At 47.7% G+C, this 15068-nt stretch overlaps 1 protein-coding gene across 1 annotated transcript in view; it reads right to left on the reverse strand.

Moving 5' to 3' along the window:
* Positions 1–15068, reverse strand: part of LOC114867704 (rho guanine nucleotide exchange factor 17-like) — a 37785-nt gene that overhangs the window by 12950 nt on the left and 9767 nt on the right. The gene's annotated exons all lie outside the window — the stretch shown is intronic.

The raw sequence follows: 15068 nt of genomic DNA on the forward strand, positions 1-15068 counted from the left end.
GACTCCCTAAATATTCTGGTAGCAAACATAACTTATCGAGGCACCAGCTAAGCGCGTATACGGCCACTCTGCCCCTCGCTCCCGCTCTCGACCATTGTGTCGTCGTTTCTCACACACACTCACAGTGGCCACAAAGACGCACAACGGAGGATTTTCTCCTCCCTCAGCCCTCTCCCTGCTGCCAGCACCGCTGTGCCCTATAAATAACTGTAACAATAACTTCCCAGAAAGGCCGTGTTTAGTGTTTGGCATCTAAAAGGATCCCATGGGCGCTGTGGGGTACCACACGGGGGTAAGAGCTGGTGTGGATGGAGGAGTGAGTCTGAGAGAGAGAGAGAGAGAGAGTAAAACACGTCTGGAAAAAAAAGTGCAGAAATTAAAATCGGTTACATGTGTTTCCAGTAATGGTTGATTTATCTCTGACTCTACTTAGCTGTCAAACTAATTTAGTGGAGTTTACGCCGCCATGACAGCATACTGTAAATACAGCACAGTGGAGGAAATAACTACAGGACTAACCATGGATAAACAGATAACACACAATAACACAGCAATCATCCACTTACGCGTTATATTTATCTACCAAGCAGAGACGCTTTTTAATTGGGGGCTGTTTCAAATTCTTGTGTGTGGCAGTAGCACAAGAGACATTAGTCCTGATTAATGATCAACTGTGCAGCAGAAAGCAAACAATCACCCGGACAAACTTCACTACAAAACAGGTCAACGGACACAGACGTGCACGCACACACATCAAAAGCACGACTGCTGACCACACGACCTGACAACATGACGTCACAATGAGGTAAAACAGGGAAGGTCCTCTGTCCACACACACACACACACACACACACACACACACACACACACACACACACACACACACACACACACACACACACACACACACACACACACACACACACACACACACACACACACAATGAAATAATGCTAGGAATGCTAGTTTCATTTTGCTAGCCGCGTTACCATAGCAACCCCAGCCGAGAGGCTGAAGGGCTGAATGGTCACAGGACAGGCTGGTCTCAAGGAGCACAGCTAGCAGCAGCGGTACCAAGGCGCTCAGTCCAGTCTGCACGTATGACACACTGTAAGTGGGTTCCTGGATGAGTCACCGTGTGCAGGTTCATTGTTTCTCACTGAACAGCTCATGAAACCAAAGGTGGGAAATTGCTTCATATTCTTCAAACGTTACTGATTCAGCACCACTTTGGTCTTATTATGGCAGTGAATAGTCAATTAAACTATAACCAACAAAGGAGCGACGGATGTCGGATACACAACTGAAGCACGGCCAGATTCTATGCTCTTTGCCTTTTTTTTGCTTCGATGCTTAAAATTCTGCTTCAGCTTGAAAGGAGGTCTGTGCCAGTTCCCCTGAGCAATCATCTGCTGATGTGGATGATGGAGGGATAATCATCATCCACATCAGCACAATGAGTGGATGTGTAACCAGACAGACACGGGACGGTCAGAGCTACACACCACCTGCTACCGTCCTACAAAAACCAACACTCTTCATATATTTATGTTGAATTGGATTTAAGAGCATCAGCGCCAACATACACCAACCCTGCAGCTGGTCCAGTCCTGATATGGATCTGAACCTAAATGATTAACTAGGAGATCCGTTGTTCCATCTAATGTGTCATTCTCCAACTAACTTTCTATTATAGTGGGATTAGTAGCTATTTTGCCAAGAAAAGAGCTGAAGTTGTTGCCAATTGTTTTCTGTAAGCCCTGCTTTTTGTGACGTGTTGTGCTGACAGCTGTACTGACTAGCTGCATTCACTTTAGGGAACGCACAACACTCTCCTGGCTGCCAGGATGCTGGTCCCAGAGTGTCAGGTGTCGCGGTAAAGCTGATTAGAAGATACAGCGTGTCTGACAATGTCACCAAATGACTCGGCATTGTTCTTCATTAGAAAACTAGAGTTTGAGCTGAACTTGGTTCATTACAACCATCGCAGGGAGATGCACAGCTCTTTCCTGTCATCACACTGCTGTCGTCATGCCTCTCCACCTCTGCCTCCTTCACCCTCCCCTCCTTGGCAACTGTATCCCCTGGCAACAACCTGGCAACAGCATCAACACGCAGCCCAAATAGGCTCCAAAGCATCTTCATCACCCATCCTCTGCTCAGACGTCTGAAAATCACAAAGAAATACTTTCATATTGTATTCTACACTGGCATGAAGCTCTGAAAGTAATTAAGCCCCGTCCTTGACTTCTGCTTTAGCATCTGCCTTTAAGCAGGAGAAGGCTTATGTAATTCTGCCATGCAGCCACAGTGTAGTTAAGCGCATACATTAGGAATATGTCTCTCTGTTTGTCTTTTAAAGCTTCTTAAATCTGGTGTGACTGCACCTTCACAGAGTCACCTACTTAATAAAATGATCAGTCTCATTTCAGACTTTCTCTGCTTCACTATTTTCTTTAATATCATTACAAAATAAACCAATAGAAAAGGTTTATAGTTTACTGTACTGAAATACAATTTAATTTATTTTTTTAAGCACACTTTTATTCCAATTTGCTTACTTCCTTCTTTATAAAGAATATGATTACGGTCATTATTTGTGTATTGTGTGTAAAGGTATGAACAAATTCCAAATTATTCATGAGCACGATTAATATCAGTAGACTTTGAAGGACACCGTCTTCTGCAGTTTTCACAGAAATGATCATTACTTAAAACATACAAAACTTTAAATGGTTTTATGAGCTGATTTTACAGGCAGTGAATCTCTAAACAAATGGGAAACATTGTTAAATTTTACACAATTATAGATAATTGTACATAATTTACTTTACACTTAAGTCAAACCTTCATCAGCTTATCATGAGCTACACGATTCACACAGACACAAACCTTTAAGATAAAACTTAAGTTTATGAAAAACCTGCAGATCCTCACAACACTGTACATTCAGGTGCAGGCAGACAGTGACAGTATAGTGGTGTGAGTGGGGACAGAAGGTGTCAGAACTAATCAGTGATTCACTCTGCTCTAATTCTATTATAGACAAACATGAGAGAGAGACAGAGACAGAGAGGAGGAGGAGGATCTGCTTATCAAAACCAGGGGATTACGAAGACGAGAGGGGAAAAGCTTCAAAGGAAGTGTGAAACGTGCAAATGAAAAAGCGTGCAGTTGATGTAGGAGGGTGGAAGCAAAAGGTACCATACTTCACAAACAGCACAAAACACGCAGACGCACAACCTGAATGACTGAAAAACGCCCGTCTACCTCTCCAAGGGGACTCCCAGCTAGAGGTCCATTCCCATTCAAATTCCCACCGACGTTCCCATTCCTGTTGTTGTTCCTGAACTGATCCGCGGCATCTCTGTCCGCCACTTCTTCTCCGTCTCCGTCTCTCCCTCCGCCGCCGCCTCCTTCGTCTCCCGTGTTCTCCCCGCTCTCATTCATCTCCTCCAGAGCGATGCTGAACTGGGCTAGGGTCCGGACCATCTGCAGCATACGGAAGCGTCCGCTCCCCCGACCGCACGCTCGGCTTGGCACATAGACACGCGCGGCGGCCCAGGAAGGTTGGGGGGAAGTCAGGCAAACTTGGACGTGACGCCTGCAGGAAAACAGCCACGCCTCCGGGCGAAAGGAATCACCACCTTTTCCTCTGAAGTCACAAAGTGAAACAAAAATCTTCCCTTTGGCTGCTTTTCTTCTCGTTTCCTCTTCTCTCGGCAAATGTCCTTAAATAATTCAGCCCCTTAAAAAGCACATGCACAAATTGCCTACTCTTCTAATTCGGTCTTGTGCCTTGAGTGTGTATCAAAGTGTGCGCCTCCTCTGGAGCAGACAGCCTCAGCTGTGTGTGTGTGTGTGCGCATGTGTGTGTGTGTGTGCGTGTGTGTGTGTGTGTGTGTGTGTGTGAGACTCCATGCGAGAGGCGCGTGCTTCCGCCTGCGTGCACGGGCGTCTGATCCGCTCCTGCTGCACGGGTGATGTAAGCAGCGATGCGAGCGCAGGTCGAGGTGTGTGGACCACAGGGGAGGCGGGGAGCGCGTGGGCGCTTGTGAGCGTGTCAGGGCCCTCCCCCCCGGGTGGGTATAATGAGAGACAACAGGCGGGGAAGACGCTGGCAGCGCTGCGCTCAGCCAGGCTCCACCAGTCCCCCCATAAATAATAAATGGAGACATCGGAGAGGTGAGACGGGGGACGAGGGCAGCGCCGCCCACGCGTCCGACCGTTCATCTGTGTCACACGCATCATTTATGTCACAACAATGACTAAATGCTTGTATTTTCACCTCCTCTAGTTATTTTGTCTCCTCTGTATGGACACAAATTAAACTTCCCAGCCTCAGTTGCATTTCAATGGCTCGTCTTTGCAGGCAGCAGCATCAGCCCAGAGATAACCATGACAACAGTCAGCATGGAGGAACCTCACAAGGACCGCACCTGTGTTTTGGAGACGTAAAGAGCAAATATCTGAAGCCCACGTGATGAATGTGGGTTTGAGGTTAATTATCTGAGTTGAAGGAGGTAAGAAACAGTAGCTCTACAGTGCAATGTGGAAATTTACCTTGAAAAAACAAATCATGAATAGAAGTATAAGAATAGTTGTTGTTTTTTTTTCTTAAGCTTGTGTGAGGGGGCTTTTGTCTTATTTTCAGCTGGCAATAAATCAAAGCAGACCTTATGCTCTTTCTCTCCGAGGGAGATCTAACGGCGTCAGGGGAAGGTCACCAAAGCACATTTAAAGGTCGAGCTTGTGACAGGACATCGGCCTTTAATCCCGGTCGCAACAGAAGCTGCTGGGCTGTTTTGAACGTTGGGTGACGGAGCTCAGGGGACAATCGGGCACTTTTAGAATTAGACGTTTTCAACCTGTGTGTTCAGGTTGAGCTGCAATGAATCAATCTGCTTCTATATTTATACAGACAATGCGTGTTAGATCTGGCACTAAATACAGGTGTCCTTCATTGCCATTACCTGGCTTTATTTATTCAGCCCAAGTTTTATTTCATTCACACAAATCTTGTAAAGATGTAGCTCCTCTATATATTCATGTATTAACACAACCAACCGCATTTCACAAATAAACACACTCTAACACCACGGAGTGGGCTGAATGCGCAGCTGTGGTTCAACCTCTTATTTCCTCCCCACCCTGCGAAGAAATGTGTGTGGTTTAATGCTCGCCACGCCCGCCGGCGTCAGCGAGTGCCGTTAAGTGACACATGACATCTGTATCACAGCCTCCGAGCTGCCACAGAAGACAAGCCACGAAATAGATAAACAAGTAGGAGGCCGATGACACCTGTCAGTGTGTGTGTGTGTAACCTTAGTGGAGGTGGACGCATGACTGCCCAAACACAACACAACACAACACATCTGTCGTCACACACCTGTGCATGAATACAGCTTGTGCCACTTCAACTTGACGCCCGTCTGCCGTTTATCACCACAGCTACAGAGACGCTCACGTGCACGGCCCTGCGAAGCTGAAGCACCTTGTGACATTCAGGTGTGCGAGCTCTACGTGTGCGTTTGCTCCCCGTGTCACTACTGGGTGACTAAATAATGATGGATGCTTCCTGGAACACGATGTTTCCCAGCGCTACCTGCGACACGGGAGGTCGGGAAAAAAGGTTCGGCTCTATTTTATCGACTACGCTCTTTGCTGCGCTTCCTGCCTCCGGGTACATCTGTCTAGTTTGATCTGCACCGTATCATTTAAACAGACAAAAGGTTTCAGGTGAATAATAGACCCAAATCAAATGTCTATGATTAAAGAATAAAGCTTCACTTATTGTAACTTCTCCTAATCTTGTGTTATTGTGCACACAGAACCACCAGGGGGCAGTCAAAAGAGAAGAAATTGCTCTCTTATCCCATCAGAGGGTCAGGTAAACTCACTGTCAAAGGCAGGAAGTCATACACATCATGACGTATATAAGACACAAGTACAAGAAATACAATGAGCCAGCAAAATGACAACCAGCGCTCCCTTTGGCTTCACAAATGACAACAATTGTTTAATAAGCAAAGCTAGCCACATCTGGCATCAGCTGTGGGGGAATGGACAGGTAGCCATCTGTGAGTGCTGCCACGCGCCCCCTAGTGTGATGCTGCACATGCATGCGTGTTTGCATGAGGGGGGAGACGGGGGAGACGCGTGCTGTGAAAAGAGCCTTTGTCCCCGAGAGGTGAGGCTGAGGCAAGGGCACAATTGGCGCGTGAGCTAATATGCGAAAGTGCACAATCACGCCTACTTGGAAAAAGATGCGTAAGACGAGTACGTCTCTCCTGAAGAAGCAATAAACAAAGCAGACGGGACTCAGAGAGTCGCGGAATGACGCGCCGGCTTCCTGGGAAAATTTACCGAACAAAAACATTGAACCTTATAAGGCCATTTACTGGAGGGTGAGCACGAAAGATAAGATCTAGCCTGATAGCGCGTATAGTTTTATATAACTCAGATATGATGTTGTGGGGATTTGTCAACTAACTAGATAAGGATGTGTGTGTTCCACTATAGCGCGTGATTAAATCGAGCAGCTCGCGAATAAAAGTCCAGCGGTGCCATAACTGGAGGTGAGGAGCAGAACGCGTTACTGAGCCACAGCGAAGGCACAACGGGAACTGTCTGGGGTGTTTTAAAAGGTTCACAAACAAAAAAATTGTCTTGTCTAATCAACGCGTGTTTAGAGAGAAGCTAAAATGCTCCGCAGACCTGCAGGAATCTGGATTCAGGCCTTAAGTCCAGTTTAGTATAGTGGCATTTACATGGGAAGCCGAGCAGCCTCTTATGTATGAATAAAGGGAGTTTGAAAGACTGTAAACTGCATTCCCATCCGGTCCGGCCCAGCAACCTACTGGGCTCCACAGATACTCATCAGTCACGAGTCTTAACCCCCGACACCACTCCGGAAATACCTTCTCCCTGTCTCTGTCACTCCCTCCCACTTTGTCCGTTGCGGTTCCTTTTTCCCGCTCTGTTAATTTCTAGATATGCTCCTGCAGCTCTCGACCCGCCTCCCTCTGAAAGACCCCCCCCCCCCCAAAAAAAGTTCAATCCTCCCGCTGCTCGCTATTTTTAGAAGACGTGCAGCCGTAACCGAGGGAGTTTCGCAGGAAACGACATGTCACGAAAGATGTACACAGATTTAACGCTGGCTCCTCGACTACGCTCGGATGCGGCAGGAATCTTTGTCGGCTACTGGCGCTACAATAAATGAAGTGTCTTATTTCAGCCTTTGGCCGTTCAAACGTGCGCTGTTTGTTCAATGGAAAAGCTCCCCAGGAAAATGGTGTCTGCAGCTTTGAGAAAGGATTACAATAATAAAAACGCTCAAAGGCCACAGACACTGAGACTCGGTGGAGGTCGGTGTATCTGTGCACCGTACACACAAGCGGAGCAGCAAAACAAAAGCAGACAGGGTGTGACAGGGAGGAGAACAGGTACAATATCAGCACACACACACACACAAGTGTACGCAAAGGACAAGGAGAGAAGGTTTGACAGGTGTTTGTCGCGTCGCTGCTCCCACTTTACAGCTTCTACTTCATTCTTAAGAGAAAGAGAGCAGTAGCGTAGCAGCAAGTGACTCACCCCAATCGATGGGGAATCTCTGCTGGTGTCGTTTCATACGTTTCATATCACTGCTTGCTCTGTCTCATCTTGGTTCATGTGGGGGAAAGAGGAGAGAGGCCGAGGCCGGTCTGCCGCCGGCCGGCCGCTCGGTTGCTATGTGACGCCGGTTACCACAGAAACATCTGAATGGACGGGAAAGCATGAATGAGGCCGAAGACCCAGGCGGCACTCGCGATTATCACCTACACGCAAGTTATTGCTGCAGTTTTACAGTAAGGAGGTTTTGCCGTTGCATCACTCGTCTCCTGGCAACAACATCGAGGACAGAAATAGATACTTGGAAAAGTTTAAGTTTTTAGGTCTTTCTTACTGACTAACAGCACCACAACAAATAAACACACAAGTCCAGCAGTAGCACATGTAGAAAGAGTTCCAGGTAATTATGGAAGAATTCCACCTGGTCACTACAGCTTTCAGGCCCTTTGTGCTCCTCATCCATGTGAACTGAGGAGGACCTGAATAAGGGCCTCCTTCCTCTGAGCTGTGCTCCCAGTGGGACAAAACTAAAGAAGGGAAACGTTTTCTTTATCTGCACAGCAGCCGAGAGAGCGCACGCACAACACACACACACACACACACACACACACACACACACACACACACACACACACACACACACACACACACAGATACCGGATACTCCCAGGGAAGTGGACTCATTTATAAATGCTCACATGAAACAGTCACATTCCATCACATTGCAAAATGCACACACACACACACACACACACACACACACACACACACACACACACACACACACACACACACACACACACACACACACACACACAGTAAACACTGAAGCCACAGGGGGTCCTCTCTGTCACCCTTACTGCACACATTAACTACTGCTTTGAACTGCAACCTCCTGACTGCTCACAAACAGGGACGATGATCACAGTGAGGAGGAGGCAGGAAACTAGAGGCGACTGCATTCGCCCTGAAACGGGGAAACAGACCGAGGCTACGCCACCAACTCAAAGCAAGCAATAACCCAAGACAAACACAAAAACAGCCACTTCGTTACAGCGTCTGGTAAAAGGCGTCTCTGATTCAGCTGTTCAGGCCAAGTATCGTCGGTCTCCCGCATGAACCTCACTTCGCTAAATATTGATATGAGCGGCTGAAGCGGTTTACTACTTTTTGGTGATGCCAAACCACTGAGGACATATTACGAATTGTCAAATAGACGCGGGGTCGCCTCCAGGGCTCAGTCTGTCTGCAGAACGTGGTGGAGCCACACTGCGCTCTCATGTTTGCGCTGCACATTAAAAGCGACTTATGTCCTAATGCTTTTACGCTGCTGGGAACCGCGTGTTTGCACCGGGTTAATATCAACAGCCTGTTTGAACAGGGGCCGCTGGGCGCTGGGGCATTTGGTTAATGTGTACTCACAAGTCAAGTCAAGGAGGAAAGACGGGGTTGAAGTGGTGCTAGGAGCACTTTCCCAAAACCTGGGCGTGTACAGTGCACACACGGGTACGAGCGTTAGCGCCGGGGATGAAAGGGCAACGGATGAGGAAGTGATGGAGAAAGAGAGCGCGCGAGAGAAAACGGGAGAAAGACAGAAAATGAGACCCCCTTGTTCCATCCCTGCCTCAAAGCCGCTCACTCTCTCCTTATATGGTGCTGTAGCGTGCACGCACGTGTGTGTGTGTGTGTGTGTGTGTGTGTGTGTGTGTGTGTGTGTGTGTGTGTGTGTGTGTGTGTGTGTGTGTGTGTGAGAGATACGGGCTCACTCCCAGGCAGCGATCAGATCAGCAAACGCACGCCGGCTAATTCCAAGCTAAAGCGTCACCACAGTCCACTCACAGGCGATGTGCGTTCAACACACACTTAACCAGCGCAGCAACATTACAAACTCCAACAACACAGTGCATTCTAGGTTTTGGTTCAGTCCCCTGGGCGCCATCATCATGCCGAGTCAATGGTATGATTTGAAAGCATCCAGGGATCATTGAAATAAAAAGCAAAAAGAAGAGATTACATCACAATCGGCCTGTTAACGCGATGGCTGCTCCAATCAGAGGACAGCACCCCCCCACCTGCCTCTGCCTCTGCCTCCGACTGGAAGGAATCACAAGGAGCCAGAGTCCTCTCATTCTTTCACGTCGGTCTGTTTTCTCCCTCCCTCCTTCCCTCCGTGTTGCACCGGCCCGTTTCCCAGAATGCTCTGGCCCGAGCCCAAATGACTGGAATGCAGGAATCCAGGTAGCATGTCTACATGAGCACGCGCATTAACAGAGCCACGCATCCCTCCACAAGTACTGGGAGGAGGAATCCACTGTTAGATGACAATGACTTCCACTGCTTCACTTCAATGCTTCACAGCTCACAAAGCACTGCATGTTATATTACAGCTTAAAGTGGCCTTTCAATATTATTGTTAGTCTCTGATTTGAAATACCCAAACATTCCTCTTTGTAAGATAGTGAATACTCAAATATCCCAAAGATGTCTTACAAAGTATAATTTGTGCTAAATCTACATACATTTCTGGCAACTTTTCTTTATTGTAGCTGTCTGTGTGTCAACCGGCCTTTAAAACAATGGTAAATGTCTCAAGACCTGCATTTGTTTCTCATTAAGTGCATCAGAGCCATTTCTATGTCAATCGCCACAGTTTCGGTGTAGACTCCAGTTTTCACCACAGTACTAGAATAATACGAGCAGAACAAGCTTCAAACTGCAGTTCACTCATCCACCAGCTTAGTTCCACCAGCGTCTACTAGCGTCATATCACTTTGAAATCTGTGATTTTTATTATATATTGCTCTGCCAAACTTTCTTAAAGGGCAACAATATTTCCGTCATCTAATACACAATCTCTCCCTCTCTCTCTGGATGGAAAACTCTAACTCCTCCCATCTCTCATCTTCTCTCATGCCTCGTCTTCCTCCCGCCTCCTCTTATCTTGTAATTTTTTCTTGCCCTCCCCGTCATGTCATTCCGATCTCCCATGGAGAGGCACAGAAAATAAGAGCGGGGGACATGTGTGTGTGTGTGTGTGTGTGTGTGTGTGTGTGTGTGTGTGTGTGTGTGTGTGTGTGTGTGTGTGTGTGTGTGTGTGTGTAGGGGGGGGTGTTTTTCCTGAGGACAACATTCCCAGGCCTGTACTGTTCCTCTCCCTATTAATAGAGCACACACACAACCAGCACACATCCACCATCCAACGCAAACACAAGCTCCTCAATTCACTATAGCTACCATGGAAAACACAAGTCAACTCCCATGCTTTTATAGTGTGGCCTGCAGAGTTGCACATTTCTTTTGCCCCTCTACGCACTCACTCACATACTTCCATCCTGTCCATTTCTTTAGCAGGACTCCTGTCTGTCATTAGGGAGATAAGACACCGTCATGCATTAGGTCCTAACTCTCTCCTGCTTGTAGCGGCCTCAGGGGTCAGGGGTCAGACAGAGGCAGACACAGAGCCCTGGAGGCCGCTCACCTCAGCCTGCACTGAGACTTTTTTCAAGCTCAGCACCTGAGGTGGTTTGGAGATTTATGACAAGCCTCTGCATCACTCTTGCAAGTGTTGTAGAACAGCATTGAGCAGGCTGCTGAAAGGAAGAAGAAATATATACACTATTTAAAATGTAAAAAATGCAGTGTAGGAGGCTTTATGTTACAGCTACGCTGCAAATTAGGACATATAGTGCATTATATTCAACATGCATAGTGCACATGCATAAAGATCTGCTCAACCGTGATCAACTTTAAATCGACTATAGGTTCAACTTTGTTGCCCATATGCATTACAGAGATTCCTAGAAATCAGACTCATAAGCAGGTCATTTCTCAAACATCTGACATGCTCATATTTAGGGCCGCCGTGCTTTGCCAGGCACACGGCAGCACACCACTGCACACACACAGTCCAGGGAGTCGTTTATAGCTCAAGGGTTGCTCGCTTTGCCAATTAGATCCAGATGTGTGCTCAGCGGGAGAGGGGATAAAAATAGAGCGGAGAGGTGAGGGAGACGATAAAGACAGGGACGGAGAGAAGAAAGCGAAGCGGAGGAAGCGACAGCCGCTTACAGCGCGAGTATGAGGGGAGACAGACTAACGTGACGAGATGTGAACTTGTTTTTATTGCCCCAAACCTCTCCTTCTTCTCCCTTTGTAAGAGAAACACTAGCCGGCCTGATGTCACCGCATTCCTACGGGAACGTACACACGCACGGTTGCCATGGAGACAGATGAATACACATGCAGGCAGCCATCATCATCTTTAGTCGACAGCCCTATCGTGGTCTATCCTGGACACAGAGTCATTCGAGCCCCCCCAGAAAAAAAGTGTGTGTGTGTGTGTGTGTGTGTGTGTGTGTGTGTGTGTGTGTGTGTGTGCACGCAGTCAAAGTGCCTCCCCCAAACCCACTTCCTGCCCTGCCCTCTCAATGGAGACAATTATGGTTCCTGCAAGAGGGATAACGGTGAAGAAATAGCTCCTTAAAAGGCAGAATCTATGTTGTTTTCACCTCTGCACACATTTTTCAAATTAAAAGCCGATGCCATGTGTTTTTCCAATATAAAGAATTGGGTTTTTCGGTCTGTATGGAGAGGAGAACTGAAGAGAACCAGGTATCACAACTGCTGGACTTGATGCACACGCATGCACGCACGCACGCACGCACGCGCACACACACACGCGCGCACACACACACACGCGCGCACACACACACACGCGCGCACACACACACACGCGCGCACACACACACACGCGCGCACACACACACACACACACACACACACACACACACACACACACACACACACACACCACAGATGGACATGTGCAATAGAAACTAGCCGTTTGTGTCAGACAGGTTCATAAGGAGCTGGACAGATTTATTGACGTTACCAGTTTGTTTATCTCCATCTGAAGGTCACATCATGGGCTATTTATAGGCATCTAATCCTTAACATGTATCTGATCAGTCTTCACTGACAACCTTGTAACTTTTCACTAAGGACTGAATGACGAATGTCGGCTAGATAATGCCGTTATACAACAGACATTAAACAGTGTAACCAAAAGAGATGAACGCTAGAACGAGAGCTGAGCCTCTATATGTTACCACAGTCTTGTTTTAGGTTCCTAATTGCAAACGACCTTTTGTTTTTATTACTAGAGATCAGTTACCAAGATTTAGTCTGGGTCTGACAGGGAAAATATGTGCTCTGGTGAGTTTTAATGTGAACGGCATCTGTGGACTGTGTGAACCTGGAATAATTTCTCCCTTCCCCTCACAATAACATTTCAGAACGATACAATTGAAAATGCCAACTGGTGAATAAAATGTTTGGGGGGAGGAGGGGGGGTCGAGACTGGCTTGAACATAAAAAGCCTATTGAGGAGTGAAGAAGGACCACATTGTCTCAAGAAAAAGCGACCTGATTACCCACAACCCCCCGGCTGTCACTGGGTGATGGGAGCTTTGTGCAAACCCTTCAAACATACCTGTGTGGAACGCTCACATGCTGCACATGCACATACATCCAATTTTCAGATAAATGGGGGTCATCACCATTAACCATCATCACTGGGATGGTGATTACTGATGTTTTACCTGGCACAGTTTCCACTCTGCTGGACGGCATGAGAGAGACGGCCAAGGGCCAGAAGGTCAGCGCGCGCACGCACGCACGCACACACACACGCACACACACACGCACGCACACACACACGCACAACCTAAGAGTTCTAAAATGATGTTTCTGGTCCCTGTATTTTTAAAAATTATAATATCCATGCTAAAAGTAACTAGCCAATAGCAATATCTATGGTTTTACAGCATCCAAAATGACTTGAAGTAGCCTTGTTTCTACAAGACAGAAGAACGGAAGAACAAGACGGAGAGGATCTAGACGACACATTCATCCGTTCAAAAATATTATTTGACTGGTGAAGTAACAACAAAGCAGCCTTTTTTAAACCAAAAATATTATTCGGCCTCAAACTTAATAAAGCACAGCTGCGCGCACACACACAAACACACGCACACGCGCGCGCACACACACACGTTTTTTAGTTGAGGTAAGGTCAACATATTTTCAGCCTGACTCAGAGTTTTGTAAAAACTCATCGTGGAACATAATGTTTTACTTAAGTACAAAGGTTAGCAGCAGCCACAGAGATCAAGCCTCTCAGCGCTCACCTGTGAGGGAGCGAGAGAGGGAAATGGCTTCACTCCATTAGTGTGATTGGAACATAAAAACACACATTTATTAGGTTGGAAGAGACTAAAAAACTATTTGGTGCTTTTGAGGAGTGTGTAGCTTCTCAGGAAAATGGCCACGGATCATTACTCTAACTGATAAAACAGAATAAAACCTCTCTGTGCTCAATAGGGATTTACAGCCCATTTCATTTTGCCATTCGCTTGCATCCCGTTAAATCTGGGAAAGTCGAGAGACCGAACTCCCACAACGTGAGCGCTGTGTAATGGGATATCAGCTCCCAGTGATGTCACTGCTGCGGGTGATGTAATGACACCACGCGGGTGTGCGGTGATGAACACCACATGATCAGAGTGATGTCACTGTAGAGCTCAGATGGTGACAACCACACGGAGTTAAACATTACAGCATCCGACCTTGGACTGAGCAGCACAACACAACACAGACAGGCACAAGCTGAACCAAACTCTTTGTTTGTAAATTTACTATTTAGGTGTGTTTCACTCTAGTACTCTAGTACTACGCAGAAACACAAAAGCACCTGCCTGTGGGGCTGACGTGGCCCGAGATGCTCCTCGGTCTCTTTTCCAGTCCTCATCTTCTCCCTGCGCCTTAATCCGAGACCCAAGCAGCCATTCGGGAACGGCGCTCCGCCGCTTCCAGTGGCTCCCGTTCCCGTTCGGATGAGAGTTTCTAAACTGGCAGCTAGAGCACGATCCAAACGAGCGGACCGATGCCATGAGGCGGACGGAGAAGAGGGTGAGAGGAGGACAGGGACAGGAACGTGGAGGGGGCGAGGAGGCAGATTGTCTCTGCTCATGTCCCTCTGGAGGAATGAATGGTCCAGTCAACCCACAGTCAGACCGAGGCCTAGACCCTGTACTGTGTGTGTGTGTGTGTGTGTCCAACCACGCTGCAAACTATGCTATGCTACACATATACAAGGATGACACAGTGACACCATTGTGTGAGCTGCTGGGCCGAACGTCCCTGCCAATCAGTGGAGGGCCGAGGGATCTGTGCTCGAATTAGCACGCGTAATAAGGGAAGCACAGAGTGTCCAGAGGGCCGCGGCTCACAGCGAGCTGCTCGCGGGTGGTTCTGATAATGAACGGTCACTGAGTGAATAGGCCCCCCCCCCCTTCGCCTTGTTAAAACACGTCTGCCGTGTCCGAACCTCCCTCCTCAGACGCCGACAGCTTAATGGAGCTCCGCATCTCCCAGTGGTGCGGTCACGCGGGCG

The sequence above is a fragment of the Betta splendens genome, chromosome 13 (genome assembly GCF_900634795.4).
Source record: "Betta splendens chromosome 13, fBetSpl5.4, whole genome shotgun sequence".
Taxonomy (NCBI): Eukaryota; Metazoa; Chordata; class Actinopteri; order Anabantiformes; family Osphronemidae; genus Betta; species Betta splendens.